The sequence below is a fragment of the Mesocricetus auratus genome, unplaced genomic scaffold, assembly GCF_017639785.1.
Source record: "Mesocricetus auratus isolate SY011 unplaced genomic scaffold, BCM_Maur_2.0 Super-Scaffold_100011, whole genome shotgun sequence".
NCBI lineage: Eukaryota > Metazoa > Chordata > Mammalia > Rodentia > Cricetidae > Mesocricetus > Mesocricetus auratus.
The window spans coordinates 66,392,021-66,413,444 of record NW_024429195.1 but is presented as its reverse complement, the minus strand read 5'-3'; the positions used below and the strand labels follow the sequence as shown (position 1 = coordinate 66,413,444).

Genomic DNA, 21,424 nt, shown 5'->3' with positions numbered 1-21,424 from the left:
TTTTTTTCCAAATATCCTCTTTATTTTCAGAGGTCTCAAATTTCTAATCTATTTAAAAATGTGGCAATTCTTCGTAATTTTATCTTTAGAGATGGAATTTGATAATGATAGTGTGAATAACTCCCAAATATATATTGATTGATATAATATACTTTGAGGCCTTTTTTTCAAGAATTCTTTTTTAAGGTATCTTGAGGGAGGTTTCTACTTTAGTTTCCTTGTAGTGTTCTTTTCTAGGTGATGTTTTGTTATTCAAAATGAGACCTTGAAATGATAATTTAAAAGATATTTGTTTATTCTCTGTGTGTGTGTGTGTGTTTGTGTGGGTGTGGGTGTGTGTGCACGTGCGCGCATGCTCGTGTGTCTTGGGATGGGAAATGCTCATACCAGAAAATGCGTGTGCAAGTTAAAGAAAACCTTGACAGCATTGTTTCTCTTCTTCCACCTTTGGGGCCCAGAATTGAAACTTATATTTTCAGGATAGCAACAATCTCTCTTACTCACTGAACCATCTTTCTGGGCCCACGTTTTTCTTTTCACTGTAGAGCATTTTTCATTCATTATTATTATTATTATTTAAATTAGAGACAATTATTATTTAAGTTAGAGACAAGCTTGATTAACATGTCAATCCCAGCTCCCTCTCCCCTCCTCCCCCATGCCCCCTAGGCCCCCAGGCCCCCACCCAGTACCCATTCTGTTCCCCAGGGAGGGTGAGGCCCTCCATGGGGGATATTCAGAGTCTGTCATTTGGTTAAGGGCAGGGCCTACGCCCTCCCCCAAGAGTTGAGGCTGATAGAGATTTCCTCATTGTGGGATGGGCACCATTATTGGATCCACACTTTTTTTTTCTTTAGGCTAAGTATAGAAAGCTTAGTGTAGGGGACACTTTATGAAATGATGAGAAATGACTCACCCTAATACTGTCTTCTGTGAAGTTTTAAAAATTAATTCACTTCACAATGGAGTGATAAAATATTGATATTTTTGCATATATATACATGCAAGCTCATATATGTATACATTTTCATGCATGTCCATATATGTTATAAAGGAAGAAGAAGCAATCAGTTTGACAGTGGTATTACATGGATAGTATCAGAGAAGACATTGGGTGGGCCTGGAGGGAGAAGAGGGAAGGAGGAAAGTGATAAAATTATATTTCAAGTAACATGTATGTAAAATAAACATTTATAAAAAATAACCTATTTCAGAATGTAAAAGATTGAATTAATTCTTGAACTAATGCAATTTACTTCTCATGTTAAGGTAGAAAGGGTGTATTCATACCATGTTTATCTTTCTTAATATTATAATTTAAAAATGAAGAATTGGTGCAATGATATCAATTTTTGGTGAAGATTCAATTAAAAACATAAATGTCAAGTATTTTAACATTAAATACTAGCATGTTACTATTATATTTTATGAGACTATGTTTAACATTAATAATTTATACTAAAATGCAGGCTGTAGTATTTTATTTAATTTAGCATCCAGAAACTGCTATTCATTTCTTTAACATACAAGATATTTTAAATTGAACTTCAAAATACCATGTGGGAGACCCTCCCACTGATATCTCATATCAGAGCTAAACTTTTATTTTCTTTTCTGTAATTGCTCATAAAATGAGAAAGAGGGCTCAGCAGTGCTTGAGGAGAGATATAAAAGCCAAACATTAATTTTATTCAGATGAGATGATTTGTATGCAAGCTATCAGACTATAAGCTTATCTCATTACAAGCTCACGGCAGTGTTTCATCATTTCTTAGATGCCATTAAGCTTAATAATAAGACTGCCTGTATTATGTATTAAAAATGTCTGTCAGTTCTCAATTCAGTATAATGGTGAGGTGTTTGTGAATATTTATTACCTCGTCTTCAGTGCTCTTAACTTTGGACTAAATAGCAAAGTTAATTGCCTTCATGGCTCTAATTGCATTGTTCAGACTGTGTTCTGGTTTCTCCTCTTCCTCTTCATGTGCAGAGATATTCGGAATATGTTAATTTTTCTGAAAAGCAATAATTGGCATGTGAAAACTTGCACAGGCATATAATTGCACCCTGAATTAAAACACAGAGGGCTTACTTGGTCTCTTGCAGGGTCAATTAGCTCCATGCCCTTCACTGTGGGAATACAAGTAGCCAGTCCTGCTGACTTTCAACAGTTACAGAGATACTAATTTAAATATGCAATTTGCTCTAACAAATTATCATGAGGCTAATTTTAAATGACATTAAATGAAAGGACTACAAAAATCTTTTAAAATGGCCATTTAATTAGTCATTTACTTAATTTTTTTCAAATTAGTAATTTTATATGAAATAGTTTTAAATCAATTTTTACAGCAATTGTTTATATTCTTCAGTTTGGAATCTTCAATTATTCTCAATAATTCGTTTTTACCTTTTTCTGTCTTCTTGTACATCACTCAAAAAGAATATCTCTTAGTGGTAAAGTATATATGATTTTTTCCCAGAGTCATTAATATTGATGCTATTATAGCCCTTAAAGGAACAAAACAAATTTTAAGCCCTAATATATGAAATTTTTCAGTCAACGTGGCCTATATTTGTTCCCATTCCCTGGTGATTCTCCAACATCAGCAAGCTCTTGACTCTTAAAGATAAGAGGCCCCTTGTTGCTATTGCTGATTTTCTGTAAACCAATATGATATTCCATAGGAATAATACTTTTTCCTGGTTCATGTATGGTATTTATGAATGAAAACCATAGTAATAGAAAGACTTATTATATATATGTATATATTTCTGCTATTATTTATCTTCTCTTCATCATATCTCACCTCAAATTTTTAATGACTAGACCCACTTTTCTAAATCATATTTGAGTGTGAGTTGCTTTTTTCATGGGGAAATTTATCTGAAATCATATATATATATACATATATATATCATAAAATTTCCAGAACTTTGTAACTTTAGACATTGCAAATCATAGAGAAAAAATGTATCCAGTGCTTTTTGGATAGACCATTAGTTTAGTCTGATGGGTACTGTTCTGTGGGAAAGAGTTTCAATTTATGTAGTAGTGTAATTTCAAGGAAGATATTGCCAGCATAAAACCAGTAAAAGAATGAGCACATAGATATAAAAGCATGTATTATGTTATTGGAAAAAATAATAACTAGATTATATAATGAAAAATCATGTAAGGGAGATTGTTAAAAATTTCAGACTCAATCTCAATTATATGTTGCTGAAAGTCGTTAGTTTGTTTACAAAAAAAGATACAATAGATTTTGCCGCTACCCCAAATGCTAGTATAAAGCAGCTATAAAAGGTACTTTGGTAGTCTAGCCAAGATGAGCTAAGAGATCACACTAAGCAGCAGACCCAAAGAGAGAGGTTTATTGGGGGAGAGAGGAGAGTAAAGGCCATCTTGGAGTGGACAAGAGAAAGGGACAGACAGGTACAGAGAGTAGGAGACAGACGCAAGGAACAAGACAGAGAAAACTATCTGGGGTGGCCAGGGCCTTAAAAGGAACACACCTGAGGTTATGTAACTCAAAGCAACAGTAACAATGTGTTGCACCTGTGAGCCTCTGCTGCCTTAGCTGCTGCAGGTTGGAAGGGGGGCAAATTTACACCAATTCCATCTAGATCGTACTCACCTCCCTCCCTACTCATTCAACTACCCAATCTCTCTCCCTATCCCCTCCCTCTCTCTCCCTCCAAAAACCCAAAACAAAACAAATATCAAAAGTATAAAACAAACAACAGGAAAAAATGTTAACCACTCCCCCAAAATAACACACAACATATAAAACTATGGAGTCCATGTTGTGTTGGTCAATACCCCTAAGTATTTGATATAACTAGTGACACTCAATTAAGAAAACCCAGTCTCTTTTCCCAGTTGGTATCAATTGCAAATAGCTTCTTGGTCAGGGGAAAGCACTTTGTTCACTTTCCCTTCTCATTGTTGAGATTCCATCTGGTTTGAACCTATGAAAGACATCACAGTCTCTTTGAGTTCATATATGGGTCATTCCCATTGTGTCTGCAAAGTGTGGTTTCCTTAGATTTTAATCATTTGCTATAATAGTGTTGTATAATTTATAGAACAGCAATATATATATATATATATATATGAGACTATAACAATGGCCGTTGTCCATAAGAGAAAATGACACATAAATTCTGTACAGATATGATGTATATTAGCAGGAAAGAGCTTCAAGGATATGAATGGATCTTGATGTGATGGTTGGCATATTAAACAGAAAAAATACAATGTGTGGAGATATAAGCAAGATATGTCTTTAATGGAAAGGAGAGATTTCCCTTTAAAATAGAGAGATAAGCTTTACTAAGAGTGAGAATGGTAGACTGGGAGAAACATAGATAGGTGTCATGTGAAGGCTAGAGGAACTGCATCAAGAACAGCCTTTAGGGCAATCTCTTAGGCAAAGCACTCAGTCTGAGGAATTAGCAAACCAACATCTCTAGAAAAGAGAAAGAGGGAAGGAGGAAAGGAGGAAAGGAGGGAGGGAGGGAACGAAGGAGAGAGATCTATTGTTTTCTAATTTTTAGGGATATTTAGAAATTTCATATTATGAGGCTTAATTCATCATTGCATATGTGACAGTATCAAGGAGCTAGGTATTATAAATTGAGTGTTATAAAGTCAGTGATATATTTTTAACCCAGGCAGGGATGAGAAACTTATACCTGATTCAAGGTATGGCTTAAAGGTACTTACTCATGTTTTGACAAAAAAAATACTTTCAAAGCAAAACAAAAAAAGAGAAAAATAAAAATGAAAAAAAGAAAGAAACGCTGAGAAATCCTCAGTGCCCTGTGTCTAGGACAAAGACCTAGAAAATGCTTTGAGATCACATAACATCAAGTCTGTGAGAGACTTGAATAGAGAAAATGAAACAGAAGTTAGATTGTTTTTCTTCTCAAATTCCTAATGAACAAAACAACAAAAACTCTTTGTAATTATCAATACAGAAAAGTAAATGGGAAATAAACAAGGTAAGGACTAATGTCAAATGAAGCAGAATGAGACCAGGAGCTTAAAAATGAGTAGTTAAAAATAGGAAGGAGCTAGAGAATAAGAGAATGAAGAGACAGAGAAGGAGAGGAAAGTGGAGGGGGGGAAGATCGAAGGGGAGAGGAAGAAGGAGAGAGATTAATTTCTATACCCATTTTACTCTAAGAACAAAATATAAAACCCCCAGCTAACTGAGTAAATTATCAGTGTTAAAGTAAAAACAAACAACAAAAGGGTGACTCTAATATGGTAGGACAGTGGATTATTGGATTATTCCAAGCAAGCATTGATAGAGTTTTGTGGTGGTTTTAAGCATAGAAAATCCTGCTGGCCAGAGCTATACTACAAGCCTACTAAAATGAAAAAGATTGTACCATGACTCATTGATAGATACTCCTGTAGGCATTCTCAGACCCTTGGTAAAGAAAATTAAAGAAGGCAATGTTTGTTCAGGTACTGCTCCATTGTGATAATTTTATCATCCCTCACATGCCACTCATGCTCTGAAGGGATACCCATAAAGCATATTCATCCATTATTTAATCCATTATAGCCTTTTAAAAAGTATTTACTTTATTTTCTGTGTGCAAATATTTTGCCTCTGTGCATGGATGTGAACCATGTACATGCCTGGTGCCCACATAGGTCGTAATTGAAATTCTTGAATGGTTGTGAACCAGGATGTTGGTGCTGAACATTGAGCCTAGGTCCTCTGGAGGACAAGCAAGTACTGTTTATTGCTGAGCCACTTCTTCTTTTCATTCTCTAACATCCTCATGTCTCATCTTATGGACATAACCTGTAACTAAGACTCTCTCTCTTTCTCTCTCTCTCTCTCTCTCTCTCTCTCTCTCTCTCTCTCTCTCTCTCTCTCTCTCTCTCTCTCGTGTGTATGTGTGTGTGTGTATGTGCGTGTGCGTGCATGTGTGTGTGTGTGGGTGCATGTGTGTGTGCACTCATTGGAAGGGAAAGGCAAGGTTTGTGTCAGTTTACAGAGTCCATTATGAGGGAAAGTCAGGGGAAGATCTCAGGGAGCATCCTGAATGCAGGACCAGAACCAGAATCCATAGAGGAACATGACTTACAAGATTTTACCCCTGACTTGTTCAGCTTGTTTCTTTATACAACCAGTACCACCTGCCCAGGTGTAAGCACTGACCACACTAGGCTGGCCCTTCCTGAATGAATTTTGCTTGCTGTGATCTTAAAGTACTTTTTACATTGTTAGAGAAAGAGAGGAGAGAGATTTAAAGAAAGGAATAAATGTCCAGCAGATTAACATGAACCACATTCTTTACTTTTTTTCCAGTCATCTCCAAATATGAACACAATTAATTTCCTGACATAGAAATCCATAATGAATTACGATTTCTAGAGAAAACACCTTCTGAACACCTGATTATCTCAGGAACATGAATGTTTTCACAAAATTAAAATGTAATTAGGTCTAGGTTTGGCCAAATTCAGGAAAAGGATTTGAGGATCTGCTACCACGTAATTAATGTCTAATTGTTGGTAATTATGTTGTTTAGCTTCACGCACAACCCAATTTATTTTATTTTTGCAGGAGAGTTCATGCCAATAAATATTCTGGCCACAACTGTCAAGGCTATCAACAAATTAAATACTGATTGTTAGGGCTGCATGATAATGGCCTCTGAACAATTTGCATGGAGTAAGCAGGCTCTTAAGCCAGAAAAAAAGAAAGTCTGTGCTGAATGTTGTATCTCCCTTGTCACTTCTAATTACCCCCTAATAGCAAGCCTGGCCAGAGCTTAACACATAAGCTGGAGATGGATAGCCACATGAGTACTAAGGATCTATTTCTTACTCTGTTTAAAATATTTAGGGATGATTTAAAATTCTTATGGCCTGAGAGAAAATTGAACATGATTTGGCATTTAAACCTCTTCCAGCTGTTGCTCATCATTTGCTTACTGCAGTGGAACTGAACCTTTCCTATTTTTCTACTATTGTTTTGTTTTCCTGTAAGATAGTCAGCTCAGAGCAGCTGAGACAATGCAAAATGAAAAGTGTGCATATAATGTTCTGATGGTTTTATTGATTAAATATTTTTTCTCATAAAATGTTCCTTAAAGTAGAAAATAATTTAACATTTACAAGGTCTGGTTTTACTGTTTAACCTATGAATATTTTTAATGTTCTTGTTGCAGAGACAACTTCAATAACTTTGAATATATGAAACAAAACAAGCAACCTCTCATAAACCCATAGTATAACGTTAATTATGCCCCTTTAGCTGATAGCATACAATAAAGATATGTCACTGGAAATATGTTATACATTACAATGGTGATATATAACACTGAGTCTCCCTATCCCTCAGAGTGAAGGTATTTGGAGTTATAATTCATTGGAACAATAGCTTTTAGTGCTACACAGTACATCACAAAAATGACAACTTTGTGATGAAATGCAATACATATCCCCTCAGTCTTACACTCCATTTTTTTTCTGACCCAAGGAACAGTTTGTCTCTATTTTAATAATAGTACCATTATTCTTCTTTTGGAAGTAAATAGATGTAAGAGCTACACTTGAGGGTATAAGCAGCAGTGTGATTTTTATTAGGGAAAGTATCAGCACCTGCAGTATACAAGGTCTTCCTAGTAAAAAAAAATACTTCACTTGGTTAAACAGAAGAGTATTCATTAGCACAGCCTACAATGACTGTGTGTTAATGCCCAAAAGAGAAATATGGGTTGGAAGTCATGCTATGGGCCAAACTATGCCAATCTTTGCCGACACTCATTTACTCTTACCTTAGTGGTCTCTTCAGGATGCTTTTAGTTACCTCACGGCTTTCTTATCAGCAAACCCCAGATTTATTATGACCTTAATTTATTCCACTGGAATTTACTGATATAAGTAATGTGTGAGGCACTGAGATAGAGTTGGAGTTGGCAATGGATTTAATATGCTTCTTCTGCTAGAAAGAGCATCACGGAAACGGACCACATCAATCATGATTACAATGAGATCCCAAACCTACTTGGTTCCACCTTCCATCCACTAGCCTCCTTTTCCATCCTCGCTTAATTCAGATTATCATCTGTATATTAATAAGGCATGCTTAGGGTTTAATGTTCTGCAATTAATTATTTTTATGTTCTTTATTTTCGTGTCTATTTGTTCCTTCCATGGTTTTAAAATGTTGTCAATCTAAATATGTATATTTCAAATTTTCTTTCTTTTTTTTTTGATTTTACGAGACAGGGTTTCTCTGTATTGTTTTGGAGGCTATTGGTCCAGCCTGGCCTCGAACTCACAGAGATCCGCCTGCCTCTGCCTCCTGAGTGCTGGGATTAAAGGCGTGTATTTCAAATTTTCTATCTGATTCTTCTTAGTAAATAAATGCTGATAAACTGGACTAACCTAAAAACCTCAGAGAACCCTCATGACATAGTTTTACAATCTCAGCCACGTAGGAGGCCAAGACAAGAAAACCATAGATTCAAGGGTAGCCTAGGCTACAGAGTGAGTGCAAGATACTTTGAGCAATTTAGTATGATGACCTCATTACAGAGGAAAACTTCAAGAGTGTGAAGTGATGATATTTCTCATGTCTCTGCCTCCTAAAAAGACATAAATATAAGTTTTTTCTTTTTTCCAACTATTTATTCACATTTCTCCTTTAGAAACTTATCTCTACCCATAATAAAATGGTCTTTGACTGTCCATTGTGATTTCTATTCCATTTTGCATAGTCATGCCCTCAAGGTCACGTGGGCATAAAGAATCCTAGGTAGTAATACATTAATAAATTTGTTTTACCTAGGAAAACTTTACTCCTAATCAAGGTTTTTGATGCATCGTGCTTTTTATGGGTAGTAGTGGCAATACTGTCCATGCTATACCACTTGTGGATTACACTATTACCCTGCTTTGCTATGCATAATTATGGCACACTAATACTTTCAAGTAAAAGTGCCTCCCTTAAGACATGGGATGGTAACTGTCTATATTAGTTCCAGATGCTTAAGGGTATATCACCGAATGGATACTTTAATGAACAGAAATTTATTTTTCATATTTCTGGAGAGCAGATGGAGTAGCCTACAAACTTGGTTTCCTGTGAGATTTCATCCTGGCTTATAAGGATATTTTTCTTGTGTTCTCACAAGGACCTTTGTTCTGTGCCTCAGTGCAGAGAAAGTAAACACTTTGATGTTTCACAATCATGGAAAGAACTTGTATACACATGTGTAAGTCCTCTTAAAAGGATAATGGAGAAAGGAGGAGTTCCTCACCACCCAGGAAGGTGATGCTATCTCTAACCTATGAATCTTGACTACTTTGATGGGACCGTGTTCATTTACTATATTTGGTCTCACTTTCTCCCTTTATACCATTGCTTTAAAGATTTCATGGTTGCATTATCAAATGAATTCTAGACATAAGATGTAGTTGTCACTAGCTGATCTTCAATCCCAATTACCCATTGAAACAATAACATCATTCTGCTGGGTGATGTTGCCACATGCCTCTAATCCCAGCACTTGGGAGGTAGAGGCAGGCAGATCTCTGAGTTCAGTGCCTGCTTGGTCAACAGAGCAAAATTCTAGGCAGCTAGCCCTACACAGAGAAACCCTGTTTCAAAAAGCCGAAACAAACAAACAATGAAAAATCAGAGAAGCACTCTAGTTTAAATTTTGTCAAAGTATGGCATTAATGGGTCTGACTGCAGCCATCAGAAAGATCATAGAATTGACAAGGTTCCTTAGAACTCATGTTTCTCCATATGGGCATTGTTTGGCCCCTGATGAGAAACCACCACCTTGGATCAAGGATTCTATCACCAGTTTCTCACTGGAGAAATTGTGGAGAAATTGCCTATTGTGGATGTACTCACTTGGCCTCAGAGATTAGATAGACTTTCAGTTTTACAAGTAGCACTAACAGATATAGTCTTAGGAAAACACATTTTTTTGCACTTAAATTGTACTCTCTGCTTGATGTAAATTATATGCTTTTAGTTATGATCCACTTAACACCTCTCTAACTTAAGTAGTTTTTTTCTTTATTGCTAAAAAGCTGAATTTAAATGTTAGGTGTAGGAGGTAACTGGTGAAATGTATTTTATATTATAACTCAGAGAATTAGGGGGCATCCGAAGAGGCAATCACAAAACTCTTTACCCACAGCTAATGGAAAAATGTTCAGCTTATAGCTGATCCTGAAAATGTTGAGTGAAACTATCAATTATACCTGTTAATAGTCCTCCATAATCCTCACTGTATTTTACACAGATACATGGAGGACTGTATATGGCATAAAATTATGACCAGAGTTTGAAATTGGGAAGTCTTCTATGGAATTTTTTAATATTTAACTTTTTTATATTTTATTTTCCAGTTTAAATTTAGATAAGAAACGAGGTTGCTTCACAAGTCAGTTCCAGGTCCCTCTCCCATTCCCTCCCCTCCTCCTGTGCCCTCCCCCCACCCCCCCATTATCCTCTCATTCCCACAGGGAGCGTGAGGCCCTCCATGGGGGTGTCCATAGTCTGTCATTTCATATAGGGCAGGGCCTAGACCCTTCCCCAAGAGTTCAGGGTGAGAGTGCACCTCACATTGTTCTATGGGAGTCCAAAGTCCGTGTGTATACTTGGGATGGGTACTGATCTGCTGCCCAAGGCTCAATAGATTCCCTAGGCCTCCTCACTGACACCTAGATTCAGGGGGTCTTGATAAGTCCCATGCTGGATTCCCAATATTTAACTTTTAATTAACTCTTATTCAATTTAGTTTGAAGAAAATTTATTTCAGTAGATATTACTATTTCAACTTCATTTTATTTTTCTTAATATTGCTTCATAAACTCTAACCCAGTTAAGTTTGTGTCTAAGGAGGTCATTTTTGGAGAGTTTATTTGTTATACATTATATTAAGATTGTACAAATGTCAAATAACTATATGCGACTTACAAAAAAGTATTTTTAAACTTGTCACAGGTATTCTTATATGATGCTTATCACAATGGTCAAAGAAGGCACAACATTAACATCAAAGCAGAGAAACATTTGCTCTTCATTTGTATTTGGAGGATAGGAATTATCAGGACATGGATATTTGATGAAAATTGATCAGAAGTATGTGCTTTTGTACATGCATTTTTTAAAAAATGGGTTTTCAAACTAAGTGTACATACTATACATTGACTCTGGCATGCACTTTCTGTATGCTATTAATGAGTTTGCAAAGAGCCCACAAATAACTGACTTCATTAATTGTGAAGGGTATTAGGTGACATTTTATATACATATAACACTTCTTTTGAGGTAAATTTAGAATTTGTAAAAATTGGGGAAAACACAGTGTACAGTTGGAACAGTTAATAGGAGCTCTGATTGATTCCTAGAGAAAAAAATAGCAATATCAACAGAATGTCTTTGTGGTAGTGGCATTTAACATGAGTGCAATAGAGAAATCCTACATAGAAATACTGGACAGAGTTGAGGAAATTAAGTCTTGGGTTGTCACATTGGATAGAAGCTAGGGTGAATGATATAAAACACTAAGTGATAAAGAAGCCAGAGCATAAAAAAATCCAGAGACCATGTCAAATTTCTAGAACTCACATTATAATCTTTAAGAAACCATTATATGATTGGGAACAGAGCTGAGTTACTTAATTTGGTTGAGTCTGTTAAAGATGACGTCACAAAAACAGATGAGGAATGGAGCATAAAACCTAAATGGCCTTGATGAAAATGAAGCTGAGTAATTCTCATAGTTTAGAGATTGGCTATGAATATGAAACTAGTGCAAATGTTTGAAAGATTATTTATATCCTCCTGCTAAACCAAAGTTTTATGTCAAGCAGCAAGTATTTGTACTCTTAATTTCTGAAGAAATCTTAGACATATTTTTATGATTAACACATATTTAATTAAAAATAAACTTTGAAAATGAATTATTATCAGATTAAAGCATGCTATTTTTAATATTATTTATACAGTCTCATACATGCAACTCATTAGTTACACTCCAGTGAAGAAGATAAAATAAAAGGAAGACATGAAGACAAAGGAAGAAAAATATAGAAAGAGACCCCAAAGATCAAGGAATTTTTGAGCAGCATTGAGAGCATCTTGTATTTTTCTCCCCAAACCCTTAGCCAAATGATATTACTTCTGTCTGTGATTCTCTATGCCTTTCCCTACATTCGTTTTTGTTTTATGAGTGTTAATCAAGAATTTTAAAACTTAAGATACCTGAAGCCAGGCAGTTAAAGTGTTCTTATAATGCTCTGACAAAGTTTGAATATTCTTTTGGTATCATCATGTACATATTGTTTTTAACAAAGGGTATGACTAATAATTCCACTACTGATTTTACTCCAAAGTGAACATTGCTGTGGTATAAATACATCACACAAAAAAATGTGGATTGGAAACATAGTCCCAATATTGGTGTTTGGAGCTTAGGTGTTTGTTATATATTAGTGTTTTATCAAGTCATTTAAGTGGGATCCAATTGATAGAATACATGATATTATGAGAAAACAAAGAGATATTCAAGGTTGTATGCTTATTCCTTTGTCATGTGGTGTCCCATGCCATCTAATCTCATCACAGAAGAGCACACAGCACATGGATCCTCCTAGGTATTGCAATTTTCAGCCACCATAATTGTAAAGCATAAATACCTGTTTTTAATAAGTATCCCAGTCTCTGGTATTCTGTTGTAACAGAAGATTGGTTGGCAGATATTTATTATGTGTAGAACTGGAACAGAATTAGATAATTATTTCAATCTGAGAAGTACTGAGTATCCTTTCCAGACATCCAAATGCTAGTTGTCGGTAGGTAGATATTTTCTTTAAGTCACAAAGTGAATTCTAAGCTGGTGAAACACTCATTAGATAGAGATAGATGAAAAATTGTATGGGTGACATATAGAGCGAATGAGAAAATTATCCAAGACTGAGTACTTAAGAAGTCACGCATTTTTGGAAGCAGAAGGAAAAGCTGACAGGGACAAAGACAAAGAGGAGCCAGGAATTGTGTGAGAGATGGCAGGGACTGTTGACTTGGGTCATACTTTCAGAAACAGAAAATGCCAGGAGAATCTGTGTTTTATTTGCTTGAAACATATTATTTGAGAAATGCTTGAAGGACCAGGTAACAGGGAGAAATAAAACAAGAGCAGGACTTTAGGCAAAGACCCAGTCATACTCTGGGTTTTTTAATGCACAGTCAGAAGTTAAAATTAATCCTCAGAATTGTCTCTGGTAAATGAGATAGAACAGACTTTAGTAGGTCTCCTATCACAGCAAAATCTACTTTTCTTATTTATTGAAGTTGAATTCCTTTATTTTCTCTGAAAAGGGGTGATTGTTGTCTGCAGATGGACGTGAAAATTCCATTACAGGTCCAAGAATCCAGAATCATAGAAAATAATTGGGTGATACACAAATGAATTTTTACTATATTCAGAGGATATCTGGAAAAAGAATAAGAAAGTACCCGCTAAAGATGGCATCGTAGTATACAAAGATTTTTTGTATGCTTAGTTTCACCAAGTATTTGTAAGAGTTTACGGTAAGTTGAGAACTAACAAAGATATATCAGAATCAATAAACTTAGGTGTTAGTTTTGTACATGCCTAACATATAAACAATTTTCATATTTAAGTTCTCACATATCTCTGTCTATATAATATTTAGATCCTAAGGTTGATATATGTCATCATCTGTGTGACATTGAAATCCTGTTAGATCAAGGAGAATACAAACATTTTGATGGAGCCAGAAAGACCAGTTTCATATTAAAGATATAAATGAAGGCATCATATCATTTTTTAAGTTTTAAATATAATTTTGTGATTACTGAATAAAAAGAAATAGAAAGAAAGGCACATATGAAAGATATTCAGAACTGAGTCTTCTTCATAATTTCTTTTTATCTTTGGAGCTTATTTTGTGTCTGCTCATCTTTTCCTTGTTTTCCAGTAGTGCTTTTTCACTATTCCTTGGGTGATCACATGAGTCAGCATTGCCTGTAACATTACCAAGCTGAAACTACACACTCTCCTCCAGCAGACATGTAACATTCCTCACCAAAGCTCCATTTTAAACTGAAAATAGAAAATTTGACTTCTGTTAATAATAACTAGTGGTAATACACTAATAGACTGACCATTCGCATATGTTTTAAGGAAAAAACAACTGTAAACTTCACTTCTTGAATTTTAAACTATTTACATGCTGGAAAAAAATATTCAGTGAGCCAAACTTTGTTTAGCCCAACAGTCTTTGACCATGTGAAACAAAGGACAACTTTATGGTTAAGGAAGTTTCTCTTTTTAAAGTTCAGCTAAAATACTTTATTGCAGAATAGATCCCTGCCTGTGACAAATGGCTCTTCCTTAGCCACTCTGTTTCTCCACTGTCTATCTTCCCAACCTTGGACATCAGCACTCTTCTTTGAATGCATTAGTCATTCATGAATAATGACATAAAAGCTTAGCGATGGTCCAGACAAGAGCCTTCTATTTTACGTCTCTAACAACCATTAATATCTATAACACTCAGCAGTTTTCTAATTTTCTTTTATAAAGGATGAGCTATAACTGTGTGACAAAGGAGCATGAGGTTCAAAACTACTGCTGGTTTCATTAGTGAAAGTGGAAAAAATGGACTGTATCACTTTTAGGCACAAGAACCTGTGTTATAAAAAAAGAGAGGAGAAAGTGATCACTGAATTTAAAATATAACATAAAAAAGCACACCACATCATAAAATAATTTATTTTCCTCATAAATACCTTAGGTAACAAATAAATTTCTCTGAAAGATAATTCATATTGACTTTCCTGTTTGTAGGGGAAGAACATCATCAAATTGATCTTCTGTTTGTGATGAACTTTCAGTAAACTCGCAAGTTCTCCCAGCAGTTTAGAAGACAAAGAAAGGAGAAGCATCTTCATTTACAAGTAAGGAGAATAGAAGTATTTTTAAAAATGAAATGATTTACCTGGCTGATGACTAATTCTCTGGGGGAAAATCATTTCTCCCACTCAGCATTCTCTAATTCCCTTTGTTGCTTTTCTAACATGAGGACTCACAAACTTCTCCTTTTTCTGTTAGCACGTCTATCAGTACATCCTTGCTTAAGTCTTGTGTAAACAGTCACGCTGATGGGATTTCATGGGCATTTATTTCCACGGGACACAAACTCACACCATATTTACTGTTCGTCTGGCTTTTAGCAAGTTTTCTTTCTTCTTCAATGAGCCCTTATCTTTAGGTGCAGGATTCATGATTTAGGAAACATAAGGGAAACTTCCATCTGTACGTCAATCAGAACTTGTTGGCATTTTATTCGTTTTATTATATAAGTCACATAGATTAAACCAAAGATTCTGGAGTCTTCTAAGGAGAAAAGGAAAGAAAAGGAATCTATACAATGTCTACAGCAGTGGTGAACTGATTGAAGCCTGAATATCTTTTGTTGGTGCAGATTAATTTCCATTACAACTTGAATGTATTTAATAACAAAGTAAAGAAATTTGACATTTTATGTCAATGTGTTTAAGTAATATTTCATGTCAGCATACTTTTAAAACATGATGGGTATTATGAGCTTCATGGTTAAAGTTACTTTCTGAGTTCACAAAAGAAAGAAAGTGCACCAATTGAGTTTTGAAAAGTGGAACTCAGTGGTATACAAGGTTAAAAAGAAATAACTGAAAAGGAGTTGTTACCCTGAGCTATGAAAACAGATCATAGGCTAGAGGAGGAATATGGAGATGGCTAATAACCCTAAAATTCTGTCCAAAAGATATATGGACACTTATTACCATAGAATCATAAACGCTTGCTAAAATAAACAAATACATGTGTACATATACAAACACACATATGTGTGCGTGTGTGTGTGTGTGTGTGTGTGTGTGTGTGTGTGTGTGTTTATGACAAACCAAGCTGGTAGAATGCTTAACTCCTGCTCTTAGCTTTCACTGTGCTGGAAGGTGTCATGCACACTACCAGAGAAAAAGAGGAATGCTAAGTCATACATAGCTATAAATCCTGCAAGCTATAATGATTGGCATGGCAAGACTTATAACCATTCATATTATAGTGGTGCAGACACTGTGGGATTGACTAACTATTTTCTGGTTCTTTTAAGTCTGACTCTACAAGACAAAACTCACAGATGGCACCATTGTTGGACTAAGCACCTATGTCTAGCATAGGAGCCTATGCTGCTGAAGAGACATAGAATTAAACCAACTCAGCTTATCATTATACCTATAGATCAATCTATTTCCCATCTTTCAACTGGGAAGCTTATATTTGTAGGAAATGGTGATTAACCTAGAGATCTATAACTGGCTAAGATGCTGAGACTAAAGACTGCAGAATGTCTAGTCCTAACTGAAATGTATATACTGCTCTCCCACATGTCTCCAAGGCTCAATATCATTGCCAAAGAGAAAAAAGAAAGAGTGTAACAGTCAGAGTGGTGGATAACAAGGAAACAATATCTCTGGACACAGCATGCGAGCTGATAGTGGTTAGGACACTGTGTACAAAATCTGCACAAGCCAAAATTATACCAAATCAAAGCATGGAGAAAGGAGGCCACATAACCCCTTTACTAACTGAGGAGTCACTGGCAATTATTAGTTACTACAAAAGGAGGGGTCAGTTTTCTCTTAGAGTGTAGCCTTTGACAAGCCAACCCCTCTCTAACAGATGGCATACATCCAAGAATATTTAGAAAGCATATATCAGTCTTGAAGAAAGAAAAAACAAAAATCAGGACAAAACGCTGGGGTGGCAGGGAAAGGGGTGGATCTTGAAATCATAGGGGAGGGAAACATATAATAAAACTCTCCCTATGAACCTCATAATGAACTAAGAAAAATAAAGTGGAAATCACCTATTTTTCTATGTAATTACATACATACATAGTTATCATTAATGGTAGATATTGTCTCCAAATATCACTGAAATACATTAGATTTGGTAATTTAGTCAACATGGTATGATATTTTTTTCTTTCTAGATAATCTAGATACCCCTTTATCTGCATATTAGCCATTTATTTTCTTTTAATTGCACTTTATATTAATAGTATTTTTCAACTTTGCTATTATATTTTCTTAATTATAAATGCTCATATCTCTGTTGTTTGGCAAGGGTTCTTTTCTATATTCTAGTCTTAAACTATACTGCATAGCTCCTTTCAACTTTAAACTATTATCTATCTTATAAATGATTAAACAGAAATCAACTTTTAAACAACACCATACAAGCACTGCTCAAATGATATCATTAACAAAGAAAAATCATTTGCATTCATGCTTGCATTTCAGAGTCAAGAGATCATTCTCTATCATCCATATCGCATTGTAGAAAACACATCACTTTGTACTTGACTAAGGAAATAGTACCTTCTCAGGGAATAAAATGAGACTATTGATGATGAAAAGAATTAATGTTGCCATATTTGGTAGTCTACACAAATTATAACCTGAAATAACATAAAAATTTAGATGCTTTTGATGACAGATATCGTGGAATTAAATGCTATCAGTTTTTTCAACTGTATCTTAGTTCTAAGAAATTATTTTTAAATAGTTTCTTCATTTTAGCAGTTTGTAAGAACTTATAATAGAGTTAAATTATGAGTTTGATCAGAAAAACATCTAAAATTAATTTTATAATACATTCATATGACATTAGAAAGTTCATAGTCTACTTAGCAAGAAGTTGCTCACTAATTTCTATTAACAGCCATCTTGTATCTACTGATAAAAAACATTTATTAAAAAATGTTTTAGCAGAAACATATCTGCTCAGTGCTCGTTAAATCATTGACAGATGCTTCAGTATAAAGACAAAGAGTTCTTTCTATTTTCTGTCCGACTATCTGTTTTTGTTTCGTTTTTCCTATTTTTTAAATTTAAATTAGAAGCAAGCTTGTTTTACATGTCAATCCCAGTTCCTCTCCCTCATCTCTTCCCCTGCCCCCCACCAACCCCATATCTGTCTGTTAATTTAAATTTAGATTTCAGAATAAAAATGTATGAGCCTTCCCAGAATGGTAGTTCCTAAAATAAGGTGATGTTGAGAGCTATCCAGAGAGATTAAATTTTTAACATCCAAAGAAATTATAGAATTATCCTATCAATTTTAATTATTTTGCCCTTAAGAAGTCTAATGCCTTTAGTGTTATCCATTCTGATTTTTAAAATGTAATAAGTAATTTTATTCTTATAATTGAATTTAGTAGGACACAGGATCAGTTATTTTTAAAGATGACTATTAATTGTTGCTGCCATAATAATCTGTCTAAACCTTAGTTGTGTATCGTGAAGCCTAAATTGATTGTTTTTATAAATAATGTTGAAGATTTTCTTGGTAATTATTTTCTGCAGAGCTTCAGAATTGAGGACAAGCAGTTCCTAGATGTCAACTCTTTACTTTCATATATTTTATGCTTGCCAGCTAATTGTAATTAATATCTATTTAATCTGGTAAAAAATGAGTACGTTTAGGTATTGATATGACAGACACATATGCCAGTAGCATAGATCATAAGGCTCAGAAAATAATCTACACATGTATAGTAACCCAATGTTTGGCAAAGGTGTAAAAATCACATGGAAAAAATTGCAAAACATTTTGATGACAATCCTGAATATTCAAATTTAGGAAAAGGAAATTATTCTGTATTTCTAGAACTATATACAAATCAAATAACATTGAATAAAAATTTTAATGCGTGATCTGAAACTCTGATAATGCAAAAAGAAAAAAATAGAGAAACTACATAAATATAGATGAATAAGGAGGACTTTCTGAAACAGTGCTAAACATGTGTTACTTTTGGTGGCTGTGCAATATTCCATTGTTAATTATAATATTTTAATGGCCATTATTTAGGTGACTATATCTCAAGTAAAATAGAATAGAAATTTTCCATCTGTCGAAAATATAATAAAAAAGAAGTGGAGAGTCTACTGTGTCCAGAACTTTTAAAGCAGTGGTAATCAGATAATGATCCAAAAGAGTAAAACATTAACAGATGAATTGACTCCTAAACATATCATAAGCAGTATTATTTCCAAGATCCAGGTACTCTGTTGTTTGTTATCCACACACATTGAACTGAATATGTTCCATCAAACTTGATGTTACTCTCAGATTTTGTGGAGGAGCAAACGAGGCTCAAAGAATACTTTTTTATAGAAAATTATATTGCTAGCAGTTGACATGATATTTCTCTTCTCAGCTCCATTAATCTTCCCCAGGACCCCTCCACAACACATAAGAGCAGGTGAGAGGAACTGGAGGCTTGGCATAAATCGCCATGGACCTATCATAAAGTACTATGTACTACTTAATGAATATCTTTAATCTCAATAGCTGCAGCTAAGCTGTAAATACTATGTGTACTACCAGAAAATATTAATAACAGTAGATTTGTAGTAGTGAGACTGTTGATAGGAAAAGCCATAACTATTAGTTCACATTAATTTCACCCACATATATTCAAACTAAAGAAGGTTTTGGTGCAGTGGCAAATGGAATTTAAGTTACAAATATTTTAAACATTTTGTTGGAAAGTTTTTTAAGTTTAAAATGTATATTAATACAAAATTCCATGTTAATTAAGGCATTTAACTGTTCATGTAATAACTCTTTCAAGGATCATCAGTGAGAATTTAACATAAAATGATTATCTTTTGTTCTTGTGTACTTTATCTGTGATAGTTTTGTCAACTCTCTTAATTGAAGAATTTAGCTATAATGAGAGTTCTTTTCACGTGAGTATGATTTTTAAATAATCCTGTGGTATCTACTAAGGAATTTATTGTTTTAAATTGTAAACTTAAATCATAAAGATTAATAGGTATTTATTAGGGAATTACTTACACAAATAATGATAAATAACTGCCACCATCTTCCTGCTCCAGAAGACACAGTCTCTGCCCTTCCAATGCTCTCACTGCAACCCAAGAGAGCAAGCCTGACCCTCCTCTACCTTATAAGGGATTACATCCACACTCCTCAAGTCATGCCTACAGGGTATGTCCAACACCAAAAGTTCACTGGCAAAGCAAGATACCATTACATTATTCTTAGTAGATTTACCTACCCCTAAATGTTATGATTTCTAACCCAATCTTTGAACATAAAATGTTGTTTTTACTTCTGAAATTGCACCACAAGGTATTTTATTATATTTGGCAAAGGAATAATTGCTTTTATAGCTCTTCTGCATCCAATTCAATATAAGTTCATGTAGAGTTTATTTTGCATTTGTCATAATAATCACTAGTATTTACCCACCAGAAATAATGTTGTCAAGGAAATGGATCTTTTGGAAGGCTTATTTTAAATGTTTGCATTTAAGTGGAAACTATTTATGGATAAGCCCACACACCTGATATGATGGGACATGCCTTTAGTGGAGCTCTATGAAGCCAGAGGAAGGTGAGTCCTAAGTCTGAGACATTCTTTCAATGAGTAACCATGAATAAATAACCAAAACGAAGGAACACACAGAGACACATGAACACATACACAGAATCCTAAAATAAGATATCTTTTAGGCCAGTGGTTCTCAATCTTCCTAATGCTATGACGTTTTAATTCAGTTCCTTATGTTGTGGCGCCCACCAACCAGAGGATTATTTTTGATGCCAGTTCATAATCATAATTTTGCTACTGTTATGAGTCATAATGTAACTATCTGTGCTTTCTGATGATCTTAGGTGACCCCTATGAAAGGGTCATTTGCTACCCAAAGGGGTTGCAACTGCATAGTTGAAAACCATTAAATTAAGCTTTAGGAATAAAAGAAAATAAGAGGAATGCAAGTCTCTTGCTATAGACAAATACATACATTTGTTTAGAGAATACATGATATCACAAATAACTAATTTGATAGTCAATCAACATTAGTGTCCTTTTTCTTACTCAGAAGAACTCTGCTATGTGCCTGGGATAAATTGGGATTTCCCATATCGCAGTGTGTCCCATCTTCTCCAAAACAAAATAGAGTTTATAATGAAATCTTCCTATGCCCCAAGTTAGACCATTCAAGCAGTATGTGAGGTTCAATCTCCAACACTAGGAAAGGAGGATAGTTAACAGAGCTTCTGAGTTTGAATAGATGATGAAAACTCATGAGCACGAAAAGCATAGTTTCTTTTTGAGGGGCAGAGAGGCAGGCCTTGGCACACTGACCATCATTGGAACACGTGAAAACTGAGTGCCACAAAAACCAAAATGGCCAACTTATAGAAGTAGATATAAAGGCCTATACACAAATACTTACAAACAGGGTGGATGCTGAAGACAAAGGCTTCTAAGGGCTATATTTATAGAAAATAAATATAAAAATAATATTCTGTCA

General features: G+C 34.7%; 1 long non-coding RNA gene across 1 annotated transcript in view; it reads left to right on the top strand.

Annotated features, from left to right (window-relative positions):
- LOC121143298 overlaps positions 1-14,988 on the top strand; it is a 475,484-nt gene extending 460,496 nt beyond the window's left edge. Inside the window, exon 4 of the long non-coding RNA XR_005880506.1 lies at positions 14,875-14,988. This is a non-coding gene — a long non-coding RNA (uncharacterized LOC121143298). The remainder of the gene's footprint in view (positions 1-14,874) is intronic.
- The last annotated feature ends 6,436 nt before the right edge of the window (positions 14,989-21,424 follow it).